Genomic DNA, 22,656 nt, shown 5'->3' on the forward strand with positions numbered 1-22,656 from the left:
AGCATCAAACAAATATTGTCTAGTTGATGTTACCACTTTTAAAGCCTAACAAATGAGGCTATTTATCATTCAAAACGATGAAAGTTAGGAAAATGGCATCTTACCCCACCCCACTTTACCATACATTGCCATATTGTATGGTAGACACGAAGATACCGGACAGGCAAGGATGGGAACACTCACTTGAAAAGAGCTACACTCACTTGGCATTTTCTCAGCTCAGAAGCGTGCAATCATAAAATGATGTATGGAAGACTTTTGCATTGTGGTTTTGTCTAAATGTTTGCCGAATAAAGTAGGGGTCGCACACGCATAGCAAAGTCGGGACAGAGCTGTGAAAGCGTCTCTCCACGAGGTGAGTGTAATTTACATTCACCTCGTGGAGAGTTGCCTTTGGAGCACCCTCACGACTTCGGTATGTGTGTGCGACCCCTACACTATTCGGCAAACTTTTAGACAAACCCGCAGTTCAAAAGTCGTCCATACATCGTTTCATGATTGCACGCCTCTGAGCTGAGAAAACAGAAAGTGAGTGTAACTCTTTGCAAGTGAGTGTTCCCATCCCTGCGGACAGGAGTGGAACCCATATACCCTCAGTTTTGTCTTCCTGAATACTTGCGCTTCGGCTATACTAACAAAGTTCTGAGTAGTAAACAAAGAAACATGATGCAGTATGAATAGAATAAGTGGTAAAAGAAGATGTAAGAGGAGAGAAAAAAGAAGAAAAAAGATAAAAAAGGGGAAGAAGAAGAGTAAGAGGAAGAAGAAAAAGAAGAGGAATAAAATGAAAAGATTGTTTCAAAATCTTTCATTCGGAAATTCTTTCGGGGATACGATTTCGCCAATTATATAGTTTTAATTCTAAAAGCAATATTCTATCACACATTTCCGTTTTTTTTTGAAGAGAAACATGTTTAACCCTTTCGTGACGAACCAAAACAATTGTGCTGTTGAGCAACAACAGTTTTGCGTATTTTTTTCAACTGTTAAGTCTTTGATTTACCTGTTGTAAATTGTTTTATATATTGAGCCATTACATATACTTGCATGCGTGCAAACAAACTTTTGTTTATGTTGTGTGTGAGATTTGCCACAACAAGTTGAACAAAAAGTGCGCAAAAAATGTAAAACATGAAAAAGTTTTATCTGTCGCAAATTTTTATTTTTTGTTTTATCTAGGTGGACATACAGCCCAGGCGTAGCCCAGGTAGCCCATATAGCCGAGGCGGTAAACGCACGGGTATTCAGCATGACCATGCTGAGGGTGACGGGTTCGATTCCCGGTCGGTCCAGGATCTTTTCGTAAAGGAAATTTCCTTGACTTCCTTGGGCATAGAGTATCTTCGTGCCTGCCACACGATATACGCATGCAAAATGGTCATTGGCAGAGGAAGCTCTCAGTTAATAACTGTGGAAGTGCTCATAGAACACTAAGCTGAGAAGTAGGCTTTGTCCCAATGAGGACGTTACGCCAAGAAGAGAGAGAGAGAGGTGGACAAAACTAGGAATCGAAAGTTAGAGTAGTTCTTGCAAATGCCATAGAAAAAGTGTTGATTCATTGAATAGTCTGGATAAAATGGATTTTCTCTGGTTTCGATAAAACTTTTTAAGAACAACTTATTGGGATAAAGAATACAAACAGTTCGATAATTTTTAGAAGTTAGTGATAAATAACGTTAAAGTTAGTGAAAACGTTTTTCGAAATCAATATAAATTAAAAAAAAAATCATGGAAAATACTTTTTTGTAAATGCATAAATTTTGGGGAACACAATCGGGAAGCTCGAATGTTATTCAACATATTACCCCCCTTGTGGACCACTCTAGTGTGCAGTGCATCCATCAATGCATGGGCGGACGAGCCCATTATCATATGTGCCAAGTCAACCTTGAAAGTGTTCACGTCCGTTTGTCCATCGGTCTCGGTCGCGTCGCGTTATTGCTTGGTTGGTCGGTGTGCTAAAATGACTCTTCGTCTACCACCACCGACCGCACCGCTTTGTTGTCGTATATTCTCCGCTTGAAGCCCGCTGCGCAAGAGGAGAGATAAATTTGTTCGCGCACAGCCGATCGCAGTCAAACAGCTGGAACCGAGTAATTTCTCTAAAACAGCTTTATCTTCCGAAGAATTACATCATTTCTTCGTTCCGTTCGTGAACCTCGCGGCTCGACGACCGACTAGAATCGACCACGCGGCGATACCACATCGCGGCAGAGCTGATTAATTGGTATTTGCAAAAAAAAAGATAAATATTGTTGCAATATACATACAGCAAAAACTAAAATTATTGTATATTGTATGTATGGTTCTCGGTATCCACCCACACTGGTGTTTGATTAATTGGTTTGGCAAGTGCGCACATTCGTTGGTACGGGCTTGCTGTAGTAGCGTTGAAATTTTAAGCAAGTACCGCATGCGTCATTGTGTTTGCACTGAATACATGTTCGTTTTCATAGCCAAAATATTGTTTTTTTTTTATGAAATATGTATGAGGGAACTGACGGCTTCCGCAGACTGTGATTTTGTGCAAGCATTTGGACATGTTTTTTCGAGCCCATATGTCCTGAAAGTCAGCTACAACAAAGTCTATCAGTATTCCTATTTTCAGTCACATCTTATGTCGCAATACCTATGACTAAAAAATATCGAATGTTATAGCGAAGAATAATCAATACCAGAGGGTCTCAGATTACACTTCATGGTGCATGGTGCTCGGCGGTACATGTGTATACGATAAACGCTATTAATAGTTTATATACGATATCATATCATCTTTTTAGATTAAATAAGTTTGCAAGATTTTAACATTTGCCGCTAATTTGCTCTACACTGTTCCGATAAACTACAGAGACACTGCTCGTGACTAAAGTCGTAAAGTCCTTGGAGGTATTCCAAAAGAAATTATAGAAGGACTTTCTGAAGCAATCATTGGATGAATTCCTAGGTATTCTTGCAAAATTCTAGAAGAAAGTTTGGTAGGAATCCTTGAGGAATCGTCAGAAAACAAATATAGAGCGATTTCAGAATTCTAAGTAATGCCCGAAGAAAACCTTTGCAGGAATCCGTAAGGGAGGGGATTTTTCACATATATATGGACAAAAACTAAATTGAAAAATAACCAGGGTCACCTAATTTTCTGGAAAACTCCAGTGGAAATAAAACATTTTCCATAGACACCACCTACTTTGAAAAATCATAACTCAAGAACGATAGACATAGACACATTTTTTTTGTGAAATCATAAGCAAATTTTGTCAGAAATTGAAAAAATACAAAATTTTTCACAGTTGAGGAAAATTGTTCAGAAATGTCGAAAAAACTATTTAGGAAGAGCGGAAAAATTCTCAAAAAAATATTTTTGGAGGGAAATTACATAAGCTATATTCTGTGAAATTTTCAAGACGTGGTTTTTCTCCGTTCTTGAGTTGTGACCAATTTAGTATAAATTGTCCAGATATACTATATGAGCCGTTTGTTTAAAAAATCATAACTTAATGGAAATTGTTTACCAGAATCGGTTTAATAGACCGTTTCTATTCCTTCCAACTTCCACAGCACAGTGTAAAACAATATTTCATAATATATTGTAACGCCTACAAGTTATGCAACCAAGCAAACTGTGACGCACCATCTTCAAAGTAATTAACACACAACCTATCACCTTTCGACTGGCATCCACGCACCAATGTGTGAACCCTCTGCCAAAAACTATAGATATGTGAATAACACTTCTACCCATATGAACTTGTGCGGCAAAGGCAATTACAATCTTCACTTTTCTTCCCATCTCCCATATGACCTGGAATCTGACGTAGCTCACACACTGAAGATACCTGTTCGTTTTTATGTTTATTTTCATGTCCATTAATGAAGAAATTATTGGGGAAACCCTGATGCAGACTTTTGAGAATTTTCCTGTGGAATTCTAGAAGCGTTTCCGAAAAAAAAAAATGAAAAAAATTCTTAAGGAATCTTTAGAGAAATTTCTGAAGGAGTTCAAGCATTCAAATAACTAATAAATCATTGTAGGAACTTCTGTAAGATAATTTATAACCAGTACAATGCCTGTCTGTCTGAGAGTCTGTCTTATGATTTTCACTGTGTAGTGTTTCATTTTAATGTTTAAACCAGTGCTGCTATTGCTATTGCCACCCATTCATTGCCAAACCTCCCGCAGAACCTCTTGGTTATTATGAATCTTTAGGTGTAGTCCACAGTGTGCGTCGGCAGGCTTTGCATGCTGCTACCGCCTCTTAGACTATACAGAGATCACCACACAGGCCGGAAATCCATTTGGGAAGTACCACCCATGACAAGACAGTTACCCGACTATGAGTGAGTACCACCGTCTTGTGGTAGTGTACATTTTGAATGGTTATATGACGAAAAAAAAAGGGACTCCGTTAACCGCAAAATGGCATAAGGAAGTAGACCAGAGATTCCCAAACTTTTTTGCAATCGCCGCGCCTGTAAATCTATCAGTGCAGAGATATATCCCTCTACAAGCCCTGTTTCCTAAGACACAAGATTGAAATGAAGACACGCCACTTATTCTCAGAGTGTAATGCAGCTCATACATTTTGAATTAATACTAGCGCCGGCCAAGTCCTTACAGTCAGTTGGAAAGGGAAATAAATGCTAGGGAAAGGAGTCTTGAGGGATTCCGTGAAAAAAAATTTGAGGTAATCCTTGGAGGAATTTCTGAAAAAAAATCTTGAAGGAATTTCTAAAGATTTTTTGTTTATTCATACAATGTATAAGAATATTTGGAAGGAATTCTTGGAGGAACTCTCGATACAATAATTCGAGGAACTCCTGAAGAACCTTTGAAGAAATTTCTGTTGGAGTCCTTGGAGAAACTCTTGTACGCATTTTTAGAGGATTTCCTGGAGTAATCCTTAGAAATATTAACGTAATACTTGGAGGACTTCCCTAAGGAATCCTAGGAAAATTTTCTGATAGAATTCATGCAAAAACTCTTGTTCAAATCCTTGAAGAAACTGCGGAAAGATTTTTCGTACATGCTTAGAGAAATTTCTGAAGAAACTGGTGTTGACCCTGGCAACACGGATGACCACATGCCTATGAGTGTAGTAGGAAGCGTGGATCGGGTCACCCGTCGATCGTGTGAATGTAGGTAGAACAGGCAGATCAAAACCAAAACGTCAGAAGAGATGATAAGCAAAATTGAACTGAGATTGCAATACCTACCGCAGTGAGAATTTTGGCAAAAAATCATTGTATTTTTTCATTACTAGTTGTGGAATACATTTTCTACTTAGTAAGCACTAATTGAATTTGAAGAACACTAATTATTGAACTCCTATTAGTACGCGGCACCGTGGATACATAGCTATTGCTAATTGTAAACACAGAACTCGTAGGTGTAGCAATTTATAAGTATTCGATTTGTAGTAAGTATTTCCTAAATACTGAATAGTATCCATTCCTAATTGTATAATGTGGCAAAGGATTTTTATGTAGACCGAATTACCGTTGATTGCTAGGAATTGAGAATTCTACACCAGGGTTCAGCGAAATTGTAAGTTTGAATGACGATGAAACAAATGAATCAAACTGTATCTTCATGTTTTTATAGCTTTTTAGCAACATTCCAGCAAATAAGAGTCCGTGACGTGTTTTACTTCCCTGGCGACAACAACTGGTAGAGTTCTTAAAGATTTTTTTAGTGGAATGTCCAGATGTTCATCGGAGAAATTCCTCAATCGAATCCTTCGAGGAATCCCCAGAGTAGTCCTTGAAGACATTTGCGAATGATGAATACTTGGAGTAATATTTCAAAGGATCCACGGACAGGAGGTATACCTAACAACCGATTGGAGAGTTTTCTCAAATTAATTCTGAAGCAATGGATGCAAATTCGCCTTATGGATTTTTTCGAGGAATTCTTGAAAAAATCTTTGGCGAAAACACGGAAGAAAAAAAAATAAGGAATTTCTGAATTAATAATTGGGGGATTCTATAAGGAACCCTTGGAATAATGTTTGAACTAATCCATGGGGATACTTCTGAATGAATCATAGGAGGAATTCTTTGAAGAAATTCTGGGAGGAATTCGCGAAGCAATCTAAACAATTCCTGTTAATTATTTGGAGGTTTACTTTGACCAATACGTGGAAGAATTTCCAATTTGCAGCTGACAAATTGTTCCCTTACAATATGTTTGAATCTGGAAACTCCATTTTTTTTTAAATCTTTATTAACCGTAGTGTGGCCAGCAAAAAAAAACACCCGTAGAATGTCGGCAGGGTACCTGGGTACCCACGAAACTGAAATGATCATATCTCCGTCAATTTCCCACCGATTTTATTTTTTTTGGCTCATTCAACTCACAAACTCATTATTTATCGATATAGTATTTGGTTAGACCAGTCCGATCACCGTGGGTGCCGGGAAATCCGGATTTCCGGGCATATGTTTTTTAACAAAACAATGCTTGCAATATTCGGTAGGTTAGTGGCAATATCGGTATCAATCATCCTAAAATTGCTTCAGCATATTGTATCTGACCAGCCTGCGATCATAAAACGTGTTGAATTTATAGCTGCGATTTCGTATCAGGCTTCCCGTGGGGCTATGGCTGGCAATGGCCACTATACGGTATCCAAGGCTAAACAATGTGGGATTTAATGTGGTATAAAGTCATCCCAAAAATCCGGATTTCCCGAAAAATACAGTCATCAGATCGGCGCAACCACATATTTTCTAGATAGATAATGAGTTTCTGAGTTAGATGAGCAAAAAAAAATTGAAATCGGTGAAAAATTGACGGAAATATGATCATTTCAGTTTCGTGGGTACCCGGGTACCCTGCCGGCATTCCACGTAATAAAAAAAAAAATCAGCGGCCGCTCCTCCCGACCCTCCTCACTTGGAAATTCCGTCAACCCCGTTAATAGATATATGTTCACGAGTTCTAAGATCTGGCAGAGTTTCAACTTCCTACTCTCAATAATCATAAAAATATCGAGAATTGAAATCGAAAAAGGTACCTGGGTACCCTGCTGGTCACATAAGGGTTAAGATTAGTTTTAAGAAATTGCTGATACGAAATAAGCTTTACGGGAAAATCGAACACAAATATCAAAGTCACACATTTTCATTATAATTTAATTTGAAAAAAAAAATTCTCATCACACTATCATTAACCCTAAAAGGGATACCTAGGGTACATTGGACCTCAGGCGCCTTTCAGAGCTCGTCTTTGATGGAACACACTCAGCGAGGTGACGAAACTGAGGCCATGAAGGTATCCCTTTTAGGGTTAAGTATACATCCATGATCCACTTGTTGAACACTTGAATAATCTACGATATTAGCATGACTGCCAGATTTTTTTTCACTTTACATTTGGCCGAATGCCGTTTGGCCGAACGCCATTTGGCCGAATGCTAGCTGACTGAATGGGTCGTTTGGCCGAATTATGACCAAAAGAATTCAGAGGAAATTGTTGACACTCTGGCTACCAATATGATCATCAGAAATATTTCCTTCTTTTGATCATAGGCTTTTCTTTCTAGTTTTGACATTCACGCATTAGTTGGCGTTGAAACTGCCAATATTTTATCAAGGATTTTTCCGTCTTTGTATCATAGGCTGTTCTTTCAAGTTATACTGATGCGGGGAAAAGTGGCATGGTCACTTAAGTTCATCATTCATTTTCGGCCAAACGGCATTCGGCCAAAAGGCATTCGGCCAAATGACCCGGAACCGTTCCAGGGGTTATCCAGAGGGTTTCAGAAAGGTTCCAGTGGTTTTCAATGGGTTTCAAGGGCGTTCCAGAGGTGTTCAAGAGGGATTCAGAGTGTTAAGGGCAGGGTTGCAAAAAAATGAAAGCATGCAACGAACGTGATTTTTTGTTTTTGTCTTTTCACCACACCGCTTCTGACGTTGAAGCCTCTTTCCTTCACGGAGGCGGGTGAGAAGAGAATAAAAATTCTCTTGTCGCTCACATCGTGACGACGGCGAGATACAATAACAACATTTTCCCTGTCATTGGCACTCAAAAGAGAAAATTCACCACGCTTGCTTATGGGCCAGTCGCATTCATGCGGCCGTTGTTGACATGAAGCATCCATCAGCGCAGAGCGTGTGTTGATGATGGTGGAGTCATTACGTCCACAAAGTAGTTGAGTTTTTATGTGTTCACTTTCAAGTATCTCACTGCGGAGCTGAAAAGAGAGTTCAGACGCATTCACAACCCAACTATACTGTTCCAGTATAAAATGTCAGCCAACACAATAACTAGAGCCAACACTGTCAGAGATCTCGGTGTGTTACTTGACCACAAGCTCAATTTTGCTGAACAGGTAGGTAGCTTCAACAACCGCAAAGGCATACGCTATGCTCGGATTCATCAAACGAAATGCTAAACAGTTTGAAGATGTATATTGCCTGAAAACACTGTATTGCGCGCTGGTGCGCAGTTTACTGGAATATGGTGTGCTGGTGTGGGCGCCTTATCATGCTGTACAGTGCAATTGGCTTCTTTAACGGTGTTGAGATAATTCGATATTCTGAATCTGCATGTCAAATTGAGCCGAAATCCAAATTTTTATGAATTTTGGAGCCCGGGAACCTATTTAAAAATCAATTTGAAGTTTGTATGGGAGCGATTTGTCGAATCACCCCTCGTCGCAGTTTGTACTGGGCGGAGATGTCAAGCAGTTGTCCAGCTGTCAAAAGGTGATTTCAAAAAATCTCTTTGAAATTGATTTTAGGTACCAAAATAAGGTTCTAAACATCTGAAAAAACCATAGCGACTCAGAAAAAGGTGCTCTTTCGTATAAAGTAAAAAAAAATCAATACATTTTTCTTAATTTAAAAACCCAATTGGATGGAGCGAATCCAGCGGAATTTCCTGCGGTTTGCACTTCGTCGGTTACCATGGAACGACCCTTTAAGACTGCCGCCATACGAGCATCGCTGCGCATTAGTGCACCTGCCTACCTTAGCGGATAGAAGGATACTACTGCAACGCCTTTTCATTTTCGACATTTTGCAAAATAACATCTACTGAACAGATTTGCTTGGCAAAATTCAGTTCAACGCCCCTTTCCGATCAACGAGACGAGCTGATTTTCTTCGTTTACCGAGGCACCGCACCCTATATGGACAGAATAATCCCTTTGATGTTTGTTGTCGTCGTTTCAACGAAGTGTTTGTCTATTTTGATTTTGATATGTCGAGGAATTTGTTTAGAAATAAGATTAACTAGTAAGTTTTAATCTGTCTGTACGATAAAATCGAAGACGAGTACGATAAAATGAATGCCTAATGCATTCAGTTCAGCACATTCAATTGAATGTGATTTTTTCAACTCTGGTTAAGGGGGTCCCAGAAGTATTTCGAGGCGTTCCAGGGGATACAGGAGCAACCAACGGATTTTAAAGGGATTTCAGGGTCGTTCCATGAGTGTTCTTGGGGATTGAGTGGGTCCCATGTGGAGTGATTCAGGGGTTTTTAAAGGCGTACTTTTCTTTTGTCGTTTTCGCTTCTAATCAAATCTTTTCAGCCATTTTGCTTCTTGTCTTGTTCAAAACTATTTCAGTCCACTAGAGCTCTCTTCAAATGAGCGATTCCTTGTCATTTAACCGTTATGTGTCCGACAAACTTTTTGCTTTTTTCTACACCGTGTTTTTTAAATGGGCGCTGGGTACCCGGGTACCCGGTCGGACACATAAGGGTTAAATGAATTGTCACTAGCTGGGACTAGCTGGGCACAAAACACGAAAAACCCGGAAAAAATCCGCCAGAGTGAAAAAAAATATCAAATGTCGGGTCAAAGTCGGGTCAAAGCCGGGTCAAGTTTTATCAAATGTTGGACCACTGTTGGAACCACATCGGATAACTGTTGGGTCTATGTTGGGTTTGGTGCCCAAAATAAAAATAGGTCAATGATAGGTTTATGTCGGGTTATACGTCATCAATTACGAACAAAGCTTCAACCGTTCAACAATTAGCGAGAACCGTCCAACATTATGATGAGCTAGCTTAAGGAAGCGTCCAACATTTGGGTTACAGACTTCCCATACAAATGTTCAATTTTTTCTTAGAAAATGGAATTTAAGGGAATACAAATTCAATGGGCAGTAATAGGATTAAGTGGATATAGACGATCCCTGGATATTTTTCAACTAAAGTGGAATTATGCACGGAAAAACAAATCAAAATGCCAGTACTAACCGTTCAACAATTGGCGAATTACCGTAACGATTAGTTAGCTAGATTCGATTAGAAAAACGAGAAAGGCCACAAAAAATCAGCTAATTAGACCGCTGACAACGGAAGGTGGGGTGGTGTATAAGGGCCTATCCATAAACTACGTAGACTCGTAGGGGGAACGGGGGGGTCTGGCCAAAGTCTACGCTCCATACAAATTTAGAAAATTTTGTATAAGCAGAAGTCTACGAGGGGGAAGGGTGGGTGGTCTGAGAAGGCCAAAAATGAGTCTACGTAGTTTATATACATCGTCTAAATAAATCTCTGTTTCAACGTAAGTTTCGGGTGACTTTACAATTACATGTGACATTTCACTTCTTATCACTTTTGTTACAACGCATTTCAATTCTTTCACAGGACTCGATAGTTCACATGTTTCCCATATCTTGTTTCTTCTTCAATGATTTATGCGATATATTTTTGTTCTGCTTCGCTGGTACACCTATCATTTCCGCCATTTTCACCTTTACCAATCACAGACAGCATCAACGTATCAACTATCTCGCTGCATCAGTGTGTTTTGCTTCGAATTCGTATTTATCACTCAATGTCGGTCGTTAGAATCGTCTCCTAGACTTCTTTGCACATATATAGAGCTGACGCCATCCCGCATTAGCTTAGTGATCTCAATTTTTCAATCACGCACACTTTACCCCGTTGGTTGGTTGGTTTTGCTTGCGCGCACTACACTAACGCTGGCTGTTAGAATGTCGTCTTCGACTTCACCGATGAGTCACCAGAATTTTCGATACGCGATTCTCGATTCACACTCGATGAGCAAATTGATTTCGCCACGCACCAGCGCACGCCCAACACGCAGCACACCGACGATGTAGGTACTAAACGGTGGTGGTGTATGACATTTTCACGTTTTCTCTCGGTTTCAATCGAACGGATAATCACAACAATATGAATTCACCTCACGTTGCACAGATGTTTGATTTAAAAATACCACCGAATTTCTTCCGCCGCCGCTGCGTTGCCCGTGTGCCAGGCGTGTAAATAGATCCGTATTATTAGACTCGGTAAGCTTACACGGCGGTAGGGTGTCCCGCTCATAAGAAAGATATGCATACTTGAATATTTCGAGAAGAATGTTTCTGAGGATTCCGCTGGTTAATTATCAGAAACTGCATATTTTTAAAATTTAAACCTCTAATACCAAACTTTTGATTTTTATTCAAACATTATTTTAAATCGCCTTAAATCGATTTAAACTTGGTGATTCATTTTTGTGGATTTTATTTGTCAATTTTCTTAATTTTTATTTTGGTCATCCCTAAATTTTGACCATTTATAACTTATATAATGAGCTTTGAAAAACTTTTGACATAACTTAAAATTCTTAACACGGAAGAAAATTATAACGATTAGATTATTTTTCTTATAAAACACCAAATTTTCTTAAATTTCAACACCGTTTCAAAATTTAAGATGCTAATTATAGTTCATTTATATTGCCTCTGATTGTCTTGAATACAGATATGTTTTATATGAAAGTAACAACATAGGCGGCAATTCATTGAAAAAGTAATGGGATGCATATTAAAAATTGACCAATTTACTAAAAAATCATAAAATTATTTAACTATAACTTTTTCTCTCGTTAATAATTTCAAGTTGTGTCAAACGTTTTTCAGAGCTCATTATATAAATCATAAATGGACAAAATTTCATTGCATTCTGTTCATTGAATCCGGAGATATAACAGCTCAAAGTTGGCTATCGGATAATTCTACCTTTTTTCTAAAATGCCTATAACTTCGTGTAGTATAGCCCGATCTTTTTCAAATTTTGTCCACTGATACACAATTAGTTGATCAACTTATAGTGAAAATTTAAGAATATTTGATGCACTTTTCGAATAGTTACAGCTAATTGGACATTTTTTGAAAAAGAAAATTTTGCCTATCCCGATCATTTTGTCCATCCCCTGTAGCTGCGACTCAATACAAAAGAAACAGTGACATCTCAGAAGTGATCAAAACATCATAACATTAAAAAATGTTAAAAGGTACGCTTCAAAAGACGTCAAAACCATTTTGTGATGTGCAGAACAGTCCTTAATATCAGTTAAACACATGAAAGTTTTCATTGCACAGGAAAGAAAAAAAATACAAAATAGGGAATCGCGCTACTTGGGCGGTGGCTTCTATATTCGTCTGTTTTCCACTATAACTCAGTCAATCTTGAACCAATTGACACAATTCTTGGAATGCGGTGAGATAGGTATAGTATCTACCCGTGTACAAAATTTCAAGTCAATCGGTTCAAAATTGACCGAGTTACAGTGGAAAACAGATGAAAATAACAGACGAAGAAAACCACCGCCCAAGTAGCGCGATACCCTACTCAAACTATTGTTTGAGCATTACAGGATTAACGCTTCCGTAAGGGGATAACGAGAGTGCGAAAGAATACTTTTCGCTATAACTTTTTTGATTTTGAATATTTTTTAACCAAATTTTGACACAAGAAGCACATCTCATTCTAATTTAGAGATTCGTTGGAGATTGTTGGAATGGCCAGCTGATTCCGGAGTTATTCCGGAATCAAAATGGTTTGGGTCATTGAAATTGGCCATTTTGGGAAACGTTAGTTTTCGATATGAGACCAATTTAGTTTTCGCCCGGAGCGGGAATCGAACCCTCACCCCATAGCATGGTGCAATCAGAAGCTTGACCCTAACCGCACGGCTACGAGGCTCTACCAGGAATATGTTTCAATACCATCATGCGAGACCTTCAACTTCGTGATATTTCAAGATACATCATTCTTAGCTGTTTTTGTGTTATCCAAAATACTTATGGCCATTTTGGAACCGATATACTGATTTCACGAGAATCGGTTCCGGTGGTTCTGGGGTCTATTTTTCGAAGATGAACAAACACCATCATGCAACATATGATTTTGAGAGTTATAACATATTATCACGATGATTGGTCAATTAGAATGCATTTGGGCATTTCGGAATTAGTGGACCGATTTCCCGAAATCCAGTTCCGGAGCCAAGTTTTGAAAATAGTTCAATATTATCATGCGGCATTTCAAAAATCGTGGTTTTCGAAATACACCATTCTGTGCTAGTTTCGCGTTGTCTGAAATACTTCTGATAATTTGGGACCCAATATACGGATTTCCCGGGAAACTGGTTCCGGTGGTTTCCGGATCATTTTTTGTTCGTAAGAAAACAAATACCGTCAAGCAACACCTCAACTTTCATGATTTTTCAAGATACATTATTCTGTGCCGTTTTTGAGTTATCTGAGATATTTGTTACTGCGGTCCATACTGAGATTCCTCCAAGAATTCCTCTAGGAATACCTCTATCGATTCTTCCAGAGATTTCTCAAGTTATCCCTTCATAAGGTCATCGAGATATTTCTTCAATGAACTACTCTTAGAATTTCTCGAGGAAGTCCTGATGAGGTTTTACTGGTAATTGCAGAGATTCCACCAACAATCTCTCGATTTCTCTCGAAATTGTTATTGGGATTTCTTCAGGAACTCCTAGACGGATTATTCAAGACAATCTGGGATTTTTTGCAGAAGTTCTTCCGGTGATTTTTCCAGGAATTCCTTCTTGGGATTCCTTCAGAAGCTCCCATTGGCCTTTCTTTGGGAATCCGAGGAACTATTTGGGCGGGTTTTCCAACAATTTCTCCTAGAATTCATTCAGAAATTCTAACTGTGGTCCCTTCAGGAACTCTACAAGGGATTGCTGTAGAGTTTTCTTCTAGTATTCCTGCTGGGATTTTTCCTGGCAATCTTCCTAGTATATTTCCGGAAATACCCGCGGTGATTCTTCCAGAGATTCCTTCAAGTATTTATCCAAGACTTAATCTTGAGATTTCATCCAGGAGTTCTTCCAGAAATTTCTGATGGGATTCCTCCAGGAGCTCATATTGAACTTGCTGCTGGGATTCCTCGAGCAATTCATATTAGGGGCTGTTCATAAACCACGTAGACCAAAATTTGGCAATATCAGACCACCCTCCCGCTATGATACCTTCCAGAACTCTATGAACTTCTCCAGAAATTCCTCCAAGAATTCTTGGTGGGATCATTCAAGACAATCTTCCTGGGTTTATTCCAGAAGCTCTTCCGGTAATTTCTCCAGGAACATCTTCCGACATTTAATCCAGAAATTTCTGCTTGGACCCCTCAAGCAATTGCAACTGTGGTTCTACAATTGTTTCTTGGACGCATCCAAATTTTTTTATTGATTTGACCTAATAGGAATTGCTTGAAGAATCTCAGCAGGAATACATGAAGAAAGATCATATGAGTTTCTGAAGAAAACCCCATCAGAAATTTCTGGAAGCACCCCTGGATGGAATCTCAGCAGAAAGTCCTATATAGTTGCTCGAATTCTCAAAGGAAGGCCAACAGGAGCTCCTGGAGGAATCCCATAAGGTATTTCTCGAGAAATCCCTGGATAAAAACTCTGAAGGAATTCCTGGAAAAATCGCCAAAGGAACTTATGGAAAACTCCCAGGAAGATAGTCTTGAATAATCTTACTAGGAATTCCTGAAGATTCCTTCAATAGCAATTTCGAGGGAAATCCTAGAAGAGATTGCTGGTGGAATCTCTGCAATTACTAGTGAAACCCCATCAAGGCTTCCTCGAGAAGTTCATTGACGAAATATCTCGATGAGCCCATAAAGTGGTAACTTGAGAAATCCCTGCTAGAATCGATAGAGGTATCCCTAGAGGAATTCTTGGAGGAGTCCCAGAACAAACCGCAGGAACAAATATCTCAGATAGCTCAAAAATGGCGCAGCTGATGTATCTTGAAAAATCACGAAATTTGAGGGTGTTGCTTGACGGTATTTGTTTACTTTCGAAAAATAATGATCCGGAAACCACCGCAACCAATTTCCCGGGAAATTCGTATATTGGGTCCCAAATGACCAGAAATATTTCAGGTGGTTAGTGACGGAAGGGCTAATATGGTAATTCTTGTCCCCACATTTAAAAGCCATTTAGGGGGTTTTCAGCGTGTTTCAGATTCAGATTGACTTTGCAGGTTTCAATGGCATTTCAAGAAATATCAGGGGGTTTTAGAGAAATTCAAGGGTTCAAGGAGCGTTACAAGGCATTTTAAAGAGCTTCAGAGGCTTTTAGGGGCTTCCACACGATTCAGATGATATTAGGGGTGTTACAGAAGGGATTCAGAAGAGGGGGTGTCAGGGGTTTTCTGGGCCATTTCATGAAGTTTTAGGGAGTTTCAAGATCCCTTTCAGAAATTCATGGCATTTCAGGAGCGTTGGATTGGCTTCCTAAGCAATTTGAAGGGGTTCATGGAAGGTTAGACTCCCTTGAATCACCCCTGGACCCCACTGGAACTCCTCTGAAACCACCACGAAGTCCCCCCAATCATCCCTGATACTCTATTAAACACTCTGAAATATCCTTGGAGCCGGCCCCATGAAAAACTCGTACAAAACTCTCGAAGGGCTGTACACCCCCTAAAACTCATTTGAAATCAAACGATGTAACTTCCAATTGGTTTGATTAGCCTTAGCAAAAATCGAGAAATCTTGTACTCCCTAATACGCTTCTGATACCTGTAAGTGTTGGTTATTTTGTGTCGTAAGTGTTACCGAGATTTTCGTGATTTGTGTTGGGTAAAATAAAGACTGATTTAATGACACGTAATACTCGTGTTTAGTGTAGGTCCCAGCCAGCTAGAAGCTCCCGATAGGATGAATAGGACAAGGTCAGTCTCTACCACCCTGCAAGGACAGTCAGCACACTATACACCGTAGTTCGGAAATCTACCACTAGAGGGACCGGTTACCATCCCCTGGGCGGCCATAAGGGGTGGTGTAATGGGGGTCTCTGAGTAATGGGTCGGCTGGAGAAGCAATGACCGAGGTCCTCAAGGCGATCAATGACCCAGTATTTTTGCAGAGTTCGTCAATCAAGACAGTAAATCATTGAAGCGAAGTAGTTTGAAGCGTCTACGCGCCGCCGCGCCATCGCGCGCAATTCCAAGGGCGCTGTGGTGGAAGAAGACTAGGAGTGGTGAGTAGAGATGAGGGAGTAGAAGTGTCAGGGCCCTGAAATATACTTTGAAGATCTGAATAAAGTGTAGTTGTCCTGACGGACTTGGTGGTCTAGTGGCTACCGCTTCTGATTTATATGCAGAGGGTCCTGTTTCCAATCCCTGGCTCGTCTCTATCCTTCTACTGTATCTTTCTATCTACTTTTCTTCCTCTTCTACTTATACAACTCATGTATATTCTATATTCGTATCGCTAGATCCAGAATTGAAAAAGTCTGTTTCTCTTCCTTTTAATTTTCATCACAGCACAGTGTAAATCTATCATATAACGCCTACAAGTTATGCAATCAAGCGAACTGTGTCGCATCACAGTAATCCTCACACAATCTATCACTTTACACCTGTCATCCATGCACTAATACGTGAACGCTGTGCCAAAAATAAACATTTCTCACCAACACTCCGACATCCGCATGATCTTGTGCAGGCGCAGAGGACTCAATGGCCTGTTGGCAGCAAGCGATTGCAGTTATCTTTTGACGTAGGACTACGTCTCTCTTTTCTATACCGGGTGTCATTCTAAATTTTCAGAAATCGGCCGCGTTACGTTTGAAGTGGAGATTTTGAGCGTTAATAACTCAGCCGTTTCTCGTTGAATTTTCAAAATTTTGGCTCCAATCGACTGGAAATCTTTACACCAATTATGTCCAATATTAACATTTGCTGATTTTCAATAACAAACTATTGAAAAATTGGGAAAAGTGAACCCATGTTTATTCCAGCCAATCACGATCGAGCACATTTTGGATGCTCCCGTCGAATGTAAAAGCTACTGCTTCTTCGCATCTTCCCTCATTTGCCTTTGTCGTATCGAGGTGAACGCATCGAACGAGAGCTACCCACTTTCTTCGTTTGCGTTTTCGCTCATTCTTGTTTGTCGGCTCGGTGGCGGTGGTTTTCGGCAAGGGTGCTGTTGCACATTCACCTTCTAACCGCCTAACGCGGCAGACCAAGGAAGAGTTTCAGCATCAGATTGATCGACGGTGGTGACAGAGCCAGCAGCAAAATCCGGAATCGCACCCAGAGTAGCAAGCGGCGGGCCAATTTTCGACGGCTTCCAGCAAACAGCACGGAGAAATCCAACACACATTGCGTGGCATGATGAATTGATTTCAATTTCTTCCTAAAACCGTCCATAACTCAAACGGTTCTTTTCAGGACCATCGAAAATGCTTCCTAGAGAGTTAATTGGATAAAATTCCTCCATTGACCGAGAAAGTGTAGTGAAAACAAATAGTGAATGATTGAACCCTTGGTGGTGGTTCAGCATACAGTGAAGGCGATCACTAATCTCATCCACGGCAGCAAGCGGCGGGCCAGTTTTCGACGGCGTTCAGCATTCAGCACGGGGAATTCTAACACGCATTGCGTGGCATGATGAATTCATGTCAATTTTCTGTCTGAAATCGTCCAATATTCAAACGGTTTTTTTCAGGACCATAGAGAATTATTCCTCAAGAGTTGTGAATCAGATAATTATTTCATTCCATCGCTCGGTTAAAGTGTGGTGCAACCGAAAAGTGAAAAATTGTATGCTTGGTGGCCCCGCTACAATAATGATGCCGACCACTAATGATTCCACCAGGAATTTAGCAACGCTTTATCCTATCCAGACCATTTTTCGTGAAACATTGTTTAACCCTCTAATACCCAACCCCGCCTTTAGACGGGGTATAGTTTGAGCATTTTTGTAATTTTTGTTTCGTGGAAAATCAAAATTTTTATATTTTTGACTGATATTTAGGACTGTTTTGTATATCTTAAAATGGTTTTTGGTGTATTTTAAAGTGTTTTTACATTTTTTAAAAATCATTGAAAATTTGATGTTTCAGTCACCTTTTAGAAGTCATTGTTTATTTTGTATTGAATCGCTACAATTAACATATTTTAAATTTTTCCCAAATCATTCTACCCTAGTTTAATAGTTTAAGGGAATCGAATACACTCTAAAATTATTTTCCTTAAAATTACACGGAAAATAAAATTTTCTATGAAAAAAATTGAAAATAAAAATATTTCAACAGTAATCATAAAATGTACAAATGTTTTCATCTCAAAAAATCCGTACCCCAAATAGGCTTCCAGGAAAAATATAAAAGTGTGGGGATGTTCAAAAATAAAAATTAGAAAAATCAAAAACTGAAATTCACGAAATCGAGAATTAAAAAGAATCATCTTCCAAAACATGTTTAAATCGATTTTAGATGACGAAAAATGATATTGAGATCAAAATCAAAAATTTGGGTATTAGAGGGTTAATTAAACCATTTTTCGAAATAAATTGATCTAAATCTTCCAATATTTTGGTAACTTCATTCGTTAAATGAAAATGTTCTCTTTTCTCGGTTGATTAACCGTTTCAAGCGTCTGGTGCATGCGGGGCGGAACATGCAAACGAAATAAACTGGAAAGCCTGCCGAATGGGAGGAGCTTCATCTGCCAATCTAGGGACATAAAAGCTGTTCCCTCTGATTTCTTTCGTCATTTTCGTTGGATCAGTCAGGGAGGATGGATGTCACCTCCACAGCTGAGCAGTGGCACATCAACCCAACCGCATCCATGGCAGAAAGCGGCGTACCAGTTTTCGGTGGCATCCTGTATTAAGCAAGGAGAAAACCAACACGCATTGCGTGACATAATATTTTCATGCCATTTTGTTCCTAAAATCGTCAATTAATCAAACGGTCCTTTTCAGGACCACCGAAAATGATTCCTCAAGAGTTGTAATTCAGATAATTTCATTCCATCAATCGAGAAAAGTGTGGTTCAATCGAAAACTGAAAGATTGAATTCCGGCCACTAATCGTTCCACTCAGAATTTAGCAACGCATTGTCCTATCAGAACCATTTTTCGTGAAACATTGGGGAGCATCCAGAAATTACGTCACGTTTAAAAGGGGGGGGGGGGGGGTCAGCAAAGTGTGACAACCCATACAAAAAATTCAGAGGTCCCATACAAAAAGTGTGACATAGGGATGAGGAGGGGTTGAAAAAGACTAATTTTTGTGTGCCGTAAATTAAAGACGATCCCTTGTTTAATTCTAGCATTTTTCGAATTAAAATGATCTAAATCTTTCTATATTTTGGTTACTTTATTTGCTAGATGAAAATTTCTCTCATTTCTTGGTTGAAAATCGTTTGAAGCGTCTGAAGCATGCGGGGCGGGGCCTGCAATTGAAATAAACTGGAAAGCCAGCCGAGTGGGAGGAGCTTCATCTGCTAATCTAGGGGCATAAAAGCTGTTCCCTCTGATTTCTTTCGTCATTTTCGTTGGATCAGTCAGGGAGGGTGGAGGAGGATATCACGTCCACTGCTGCGCAGCAGTACTTCAACTGCGACGAGTGATAGCACAAGGAATCTCATCCACTGATCACGGTTGCGGTGGGCCCGGCAATGGAAGTTACCTCCGGAGCTGGGTAGCTGCGCACCAACCCAGCGACGACTCTCGACTATCTATCTGATAGAACCAGGAATCTTATTCACGGCAGCAGGCGGCGGCAGTTTTCGATGGCTTCCCGCATTCAGAGCGGATAATTTTCAATTGTCTTTCTAAAATCAACCGTTATTTGAACGGACCTTTTCAGGACCAGAGAAAATTATTCCTTAAGAGTTATGAATCGGATAATTTTCGGATGTATTTCAACGATCGGTAAAAGTGTAGTGCATTCGAAAAGTGAATGGTTGAATGCTTGGTGGCTCAGAAACAGCAAAATCGATCACTAATCTTTCTACCCGAAATTTAGCAACGCGTTATCTTATTCGGAGAATTGTACCTGAAACATTGTTTCATTCTAATATTTATAGAATTAAAATGATCTTAATTTTTCAATACTTCGATTAGTTTATCCGTTCGATTCGAAATTGTCTCAAAGAACGGTTGCAGTAGTTTGAAGCGTCTGACACAATGTGGGCGGGTCATGCAAACGGAATAAACTGGGAAGCCCGCCGAATGGGAGGAGCTTCATCTGCTAATCTAGGGGCATAAAAGCTGTTTCCTCAGACAACTTTCGTCATTTTCCATGGATCAGTCAAGGAGAGTGGAGATGCCACCTCCCAGCTAGGCAGCAGCACACAAACTCAGCGATGACTCTCGGCTATCGTGGTGACAGCATTAGGAATCTCATCCACGACAGCAAACGGCCGCATTCAGTATGGGTAAAATCGCATTGCGTGATGAATTCATGCAATTGTCTTGCCAAAATCTTCCGTTTTATTAACGGTCTTTTCCAGGATCAGCGAAAATAATTCCTCAAGAGTTTTGATTCGGATAATTAAAAGCGACAGATTGAAAGCTTGGTAGGTCAGCAATAATGAAGTGGCTACTAATGTTCTTCCTGGATGAAAACAACGTATTGTCGAAAGAGTTTCACGTTAAACTTTCGTTGAAAAGATCTGTTTAATGCCGTTCAATTATCTAATAATTTTATCCGCTCGATGAAAATTCTCTCGTAAAACAGTAATTTAACCGTTTCTCTTCAAAACGAAATAACTCTTGAACTAGTCAACATCTTCCCAAATATCAGAACCAGCTGAATAACAGCTTCTTGAGCTAAAGTTAGCTTAAGAGTGATTTGTTTTACTCTTATACAGCAAAAATGTGTGTTGGGTTGTGAATGCGTTAAGCGAAAGCGATCACACAACAACTTTACTCAACACATCAGTCCACCATTTGTATTATCATAACAACAAACATTGTATTATGGAAATACACTGAAACCTCCATTTAAGTCGATGCATGGCTGATCGAAAATATTTTTTACCGTGCCAGCAATGACAAAACTATAGACTTTTATATTTTTTAACACTTCGCATGACAAAGGAGATTTGTCAAAAAATATAAAACTGTATAGTTTAGTCATTGCCGGCACGGTAAAAATTATTTTCGATCAGCCATGCATCGACTTAAATGGAGGTTTCAGTGTATAAAAGTCGAAATCTCGTTCCAGCCTTTGTCCTACGTCAACAGCCTTTGCGGTTATGTCTCAGACATTACCCACTCCTAGTTTTTCCCTTCCCTTTAAACATTGACCATGCCTCAAACTAGAAGACCACCAACGCACTGAAGATGTCTATTAGTCCCAAGCAGCTATCTCATTGGTTCCTTTGGAGAGTGTAGCTGATCTGGCAATACTGGAGTAGCGACTGCGTGCGGTCAACCAAGCTCAAGTTCAAGCTGAGTAAAGTGTACTTAGTTGTCCGTGAAGTGCTATTATGGTTCCCTTTTGTAAGTGCGAGAGTTTCCCGAGCAAAAGGGCATACCTTACAAATACCAAACGAAGAGCAACATGTGGTCTAATGCCTAAAGTTGTTATTGCTGCGTTATTCTACGAAATTTTATGAGAACATCACAATAACTGTTGGAGGTATTTGAGAAGAGTTTGGTATTGATGTGGTATTTGTTGGTTTAGCATAGAAAATAACCGAAGAACAAGATTTGCTATTACATCGTGAAGTCATCGAACAAATGAAACATTTATTAACAAGAAATGTTATTAGTTTGTTACCGTCAAATGGGGTAACTTGCAACACTTTTCGACTTTGAAGCAATATCATTGAAAATCTAAACATTTGAAACATCCTGTGAAGCATCGTGTACGCTAATTACCCCGAGTAGAATACTATGCAGCACTTGGTTTACCAAAATACGTTGCCACCTAAACAGGAGGTGCGAAATACATGCTTGTTGCAAGTTTCCCCATCTATGGGGTAACTTGCAACACAGGACATGAAGCTAAGTTAGCTATCATTAAACAGCACTAACATTCTAGTATTTAGTCGTATTGTAATTTTTTGATGTTATGCATAAAGCATACCATGAAAAAATGTACACTAACCAATTGACATATAATTTTTCATGAAAGGGTTGATAGTTATTGCAAGCGAGAGTATATCGTTTAGCAACAGGTCTCACGTCCCTCAAATATAAATATATATGATTCTCGTGACTTAGCACTCATTACAAAATGTCAACAATGATTATTGTCTTTTCTTGAAGAGGTAGAGTGAGTCATCTTTAAGTAGTTTTCAGTTTGAAGCGATGTTTGGCAATTTCAGCTAAATTAACATGATTGAAACACACCTATTCAACTTTGTAAATTCAAATTCGCTAATTTGGGTATTAAGCTGAAATAATTTACTCCATATAGGTTCAGAATTGATGTTGGTGATTGTTTTACAGCGTTCATAAACAAAAATTGAACTTTTAACAAGATGAAACATGAATAAAACTTCAAAATGTGGTATTTCCTAACAATGTTTGAAGGTTCCGTGCAAAAAAAAATGTAAAAAATGAATTGTCATTTGAAAATGAACGCGTTACGTAATCAATAAATGATTTATTTCG

At 39.3% G+C, this 22,656-nt stretch overlaps 1 protein-coding gene across 6 annotated transcripts in view; it reads right to left on the reverse strand.

The window, feature by feature from the left end:
* The window catches only part of LOC109425163 (uncharacterized), a 43,089-nt gene that overhangs the window by 18,670 nt on the left and 1,763 nt on the right, over positions 1-22,656 (reverse strand). The window contains exon 1 of one of the 6 annotated variants that reach the window (XM_062850970.1): positions 10,896-11,049. The exons of the other annotated variants lie outside the window; for them this stretch is intronic. The gene's annotated coding sequence lies outside the window, so the exon portion shown is untranslated. Of the gene's footprint in view, positions 1-10,895; positions 11,050-22,656 lie in introns of those variants that run through there. 6 annotated transcript variants of the gene reach the window in all.

Source organism: Aedes albopictus, chromosome 2 (assembly GCF_035046485.1).
Source record: "Aedes albopictus strain Foshan chromosome 2, AalbF5, whole genome shotgun sequence".
Taxonomy (NCBI): Eukaryota; Metazoa; Arthropoda; class Insecta; order Diptera; family Culicidae; genus Aedes; species Aedes albopictus.